The sequence below is a fragment of the Macadamia integrifolia genome, unplaced genomic scaffold (assembly GCF_013358625.1).
Source record: "Macadamia integrifolia cultivar HAES 741 unplaced genomic scaffold, SCU_Mint_v3 scaffold1787, whole genome shotgun sequence".
Lineage (NCBI taxonomy): Eukaryota > Viridiplantae > Streptophyta > Magnoliopsida > Proteales > Proteaceae > Macadamia > Macadamia integrifolia.
The window spans coordinates 100,983-106,491 of NW_024868351.1; positions in this window are offsets into that span (position 1 = coordinate 100,983).

Sequence of the window (5,509 nt, forward strand, 5' to 3'; positions counted from 1 at the left end):
AAAAAAGAATTAATAACATTTTGCTATTTGTGAAGTGTGAAGCACATGTAAATAATTAATGGAATTAAATCTGTCTAGCTGTGTAACATTCATTAGTGCATCTTTATATTTATCTCTCTCCTCCCACAGCAGAAGCTAACATGTCATTTCATAAAAGGGAGAAGAGTGAAATGCATAGAGGCTCTAGCGCATGCTATTTAATGTGACAACATTCTTTCTCTCATAATTAATTTATAAAGCTGCAAAAATACTTGTCCTCTTAAGGTGCTATACATAAAAAAAAAAAAAAAAAAAAAAGAAATTTATATTTCTGTTTTTTCTCTCAAAAGTAAGAGGTTAAAAAAAAATCACAAATTTCATGGGAATAAATTTCTCTTAAGCCATAGTGAAGGAATTCTTTCACCAATGACCATCATTATGCTTGGATGAATGTCTAACATTAATAAAAGGTATTTTAGAAATCTAACAAATACAAGAAGGTAATTATGATGGAAGATTTGTTGGTGAATCTTTTGACATAAGTGAATGAAACCATTCCCCTATTCCATTTGGATGACCATCATTTTTCTTGGATGGATGTCTGATAATAGTGATTTCTTTTTTCCAAACATGTAACAAACAAGAAGATGTAATTATGATACTAGATTTGTGGGCCATAAGTGGAGGAAAACTTTCCATGATTACATTTTGTATTTAATATTTTTTTTATTCTTAGTGAATAGAAAAATCTCTTTATTAATAGGATCTGACTTCCTAATTGAATTAAAAAAGAGTATTTTAAACATTTGAAGATAAAAGGTGGAAGTAATAAGATAATATCAAATCACAATGGATGGAGAAATTCATTTTTCACTTTGAAGAAAAATTCTCATCTTTAATATTTGTAATTTTTTTTTTTTTAATAAATAGACCCCAAGGAGAGTTAATAAATAGGAAATTTTACAATAAGAGGCCTTGTTTCTTAGGCAGCTCACATAGGAAGGTTTTCTTGGGCAGCTCAAAAACTATCATGTGATAACTCAATTCGGGGCCTAATTTGGTGGATAGACCCCACATTCTCGAAGCATTCTAATGGAACAACAAAACCAAATTCACCAAAAAAAAAAAAAAAAAACAACAAAACCAAAATTCTAAAATTCAGCTCTAAATTTTGACATGTAGTTAATCCAAACCACACTCTATTTATATTCAATAATTACAATAGCCACATCATTTATTCTTGTGGAAAAGTTAGTGTGGGCCACACAAGAAAGCCTTCTAATGCAGGCCGATCAAAGGTCATTTTTTCCTTATGGCTCCATTTAGTCGCAAGGGAAATTAAAGGGAAAGGAAATAAATTTTCAAACCCAGGAAAGAAACTTTTGTAATCTTTTTATCCCACATGACTTATATCACTACCTCTAAAGCAATCTCTAAAGCAATCCATATTTGATTATTAAATTTTGGTTTAACTTTGCATCCAATTCTCTTTGATTTAAAAACTAAAATAAATATGCATGTAAAATACATCGATACTAAATATGACAAGAAATTTAATTAATTTATATAATCACATGAGATAATTAATTCATAATCTTATGAATCTATGATTAAAATATTAATCTAGCTGATTGAATGATCCTGCTAATTAATTTGATTTGAATCAAATCACAATTCCCAACAATCTTTGCATCCAAACCACCATTTTTCATCCTTAGTTTAAAAAAAAAATGTTCTTAGAATCTTGTAGTATAATAACTTGATTCCAAGCACAAAAATATAATATTAATATTTTGACAAAAAAAATATATCTTTAGTTGCTTTCTCCCATTCCTTTTTTCATAAATCATCTCATATTGGGTTGGTGTACGTCTATTCTAATATTCTATAGAGTTGCTCAAGTTCTTACAGCCGGACGGTGGTGGAGTCATAAATCAGAGGACATTCCCATTTTAATTTTTTATCTTATTATTTTTGAAGATACACAGAAAACATTGATGATGGTGAGACTCTAAAATTTGTCCACTACTACTTGTAAAGTAGACAAGGACCAATGAGTTACTCTGCGCATGGGGTGTATTATTATTCTCCATGATGGCATAGCAAGCACAATTTGGATTACAAAATTTTTAAGGTGTTCCATTAAACTATTAACCATTTCCTTATTGATCATCCCCCAATTATCACCTTATTTCTGTCTTCTTTAACCTTAATTCCCCTAACTTTGATAACCATTAATCCAGTTTGATTTTCCACCCAACCCTCCTCATATTTTAAGTGCCTGAATGATAATTATGGATATTTTACAAAAATAAAAATAAGGCTACAATAGGGTTGGACTTTTCAAAATCAATGCCCAAACCCTAGATCTCCTTAGCTTAACCTAGGCCTGCCCTGGCCCTGACGTGAGGCCTAAAACTTCAACCCAGGCTCAAACCTGTCAAGCTCAACTCAGCCCATCCCAGACTTGTCTTGATCGGGTTGGGTTAGGCTGGGTTGGTTTTGATTGATCTTAACCCTATTTTGTCATTCAAATTAAAGTTGACCCTGATTGTCGTTAAACCTGATTGACGATAATACTTTTGGTTATGTTTGGTTGCAAAAGATATTTAAGGGGAAAAGAAGTGAAATTTTCATACATAGAAAAGAAAATTGTATAATTATTACTCCATGTGATTATATAAACTAACTTCATTTCTTTTAACCATATTTAGTAATGACACATTTTATATGTAATTTTATTTTACATATTATAGCAAAGGGGTATGCATAAAAAAATAAAGTGAAATTCAATAACCAAATATGAAATACTTCAAAAAATAATGATATAGTCATATGGGGTAATGATTACAAATATTTCATTTTAAAGTATACAAATTTCACTTCCCTTATCTTTAATTCTCCTTGCAATCAAACGGAGCCTTTAAGAATTATCTTAATTCATAATTAGAATATTATAATCCTTATCTAAAATCAATTCATCCGACTATTAAAAGAAAAAAATACACAAATCCATTTACGTCATGTCATACATACTCAACATATGTTTAATCACATAATTATTCATGCAATTTAGTGAATTTACAGTATAACCTAAAACAAGGCAGGGCTTAGAATGAGGCTTCAATCTTGGCCCTGGGCCCAAAAAGTCCATCCCTAGCCTGCTCCAAGGGTTGAAAAATCTAGACCAAGCCTTGTGCAGGCTCAAGGCAAGCCCAACACAGTCCGGTCTCTCAGGGCCAAACTTGCACCCCTAATTACTACTTGAGAGGTCTAGTAGGAAACCTAAATGCAAATTTATGTTGATTAAAATTCATTGTTTTTTCTCTAAATCTTGTGGAATATTAGGATGTTTCCATTGGAATAATCAAATTTTACCTTCGAATACTCTGATTATTCTCATGTTATTCCCTCCTCTTTTTGATCCCATGCATAAGCTATTAAGTCAAATGAGATGGTTTATATTTACTTCAGTCTTTAATGTTGTAAGCTTTCTTTTTAATTCTAGCCGTGAATCTCGCACGTTTTCATGGCTTGGTCGTAGGCCATAATTAAGGATCAATTAATATATAAGAAACCAAGTAAGTTCGTTTTAACAACTACTCAACATATATATCTAAGTGATGAATTGGAGAGAAAAAATACTAGTTGATCAGGTTCTGTCTAGTAGCATGGCATTTGTGATCAAACATATAGGGAGGTGAAATGACTACCATATACTCATAAATGCAAAAAATTTCACCCCTATTGATGCTCTTGTGCGTGCTGTTATTAACCCCACATTGGCATAAGGATCACACTGACATAAAGACCACATTGTAGGCAGAGAACCCTCTTCTATAATAATTATATAAAAAAATTACTTTAGCCAATCCAAAGCTTTTCTTTTTTGAGTCAATCGTAAGTGGGGAGTCTTGGAACATGTTAATATTAAAGTTTTCAAATGAAAGTTATAAGTTATTAATTATGCAAATAGTTTGGAAAAGGAAAAACTATATTATTTTTCTGCATGTCAAAGTGTTTATATAGTTTTACCAAAAAAAAAAAAAGGTGCTTCTACAGTGTAATTCCCAATGTTCTATAACCGTGGTTGATCATTGCCAATCTTGAATTAGGAAGAGCGAAATGATCACTCCTGTTGGATGCCTTAGTACAGACTTTCATTGACTTGCCATTGTTGTAGTGTAGGGGCTACACAATATGGTAGCGACCTCCCTCCCTAAAAGAAGGTCTCCAGACTGTGTGGAGCCTACACCAAACATTGAAGGGAAAAAAAGACTGCTCTACCTCCTGTGAAATGGAAAATAGTAGATCCTTTAAGAATTAGTAGGGAAAATAAAATATAGAATTTATAGAGATTAAACATAGTTGGAAAACCAGGTTTTGACTGGGAAGACCTGCACGAGTCGAGTCAAAATTTGAGATTCCTGGTCAAGAGTCACGAAGACTTGAACTGTGTAAAAAAAAAAAAAAAAAAGACTCGAGATGAGTCAAGACGATTCTACATTGACTCGGTTTTTTGGCCGAGTCTTGAAAAACCCACCGAATCTGGTCATTATATCAAAAGGCACTTAAAAAAAAAAAATCAAAAAATCAAATCTCTTTACAATCCCAAATCCAAAGACTCATAACTTAACAACTTCTCCTACTCCTTTCCTTTTACCAAAAGGAATTTGGGATCTAAGAAACTTATTGTATTCCTAAATCCAAAGTTCTTATTTTATTGGAAGTTGGATTGTTGGAAGATATAATTTATATTTTCTATTCCTTAACCCTAACCTAACGTTCTAACCAAGAAAAAGACTCTTGCCTACAATGAGTTTTAAAAGAAGATAACAGAAATTTTATATTTATAATGAATAAGAAAATTATTTATATGGGAAAAGAAAATCCATTGAATAGATACAAAGTCTATAATCTTTATATGAAAATAGTGCCATTGATTCTGTTTCCTTATTTAGGTGTTACCATATTTAGATGCCACTTTCTTGTATATATATTTTGATCCATTATAATTAAATGGATACAAGGTTTTATAATCTCATAAAGATGTAGATTAGAAGTTTAATTGGAGCTACACTTATTATAAACAAATTGGAAAACTACCACCACGACTCATCAGATCTGAAGATCCAGGAAGATAAACTAAATAACTCCTCATCTATCCAACCAAAATGGGCATTAAAGAAGACTGAGACTTTACTTCATGCAGATCCATTCATGTTTTCTGATAACTGTTTATTAAAAATAAATAAATAAATAAATACATGAATAAATTTCTATTGGTGGTTACTAAAGTCTCTCACTGGAAGAATGATCATGTCGAGGATCTATTACTTGGAATAGGCAATGTGATTGATCTCCATCCATTCTTATTTAATAGAAATTAAAAATCTTAGGCTGCATTTGGTAGTCATTCAGTTTCAAAAATGACGTTTCGTATTAAAAATAGATTTTTCAGTTTATGTGTCAAAATATCATTTTAAAACAAAAAAATGGTGTTTGATGTACCTATTTTAGGAACAATTAT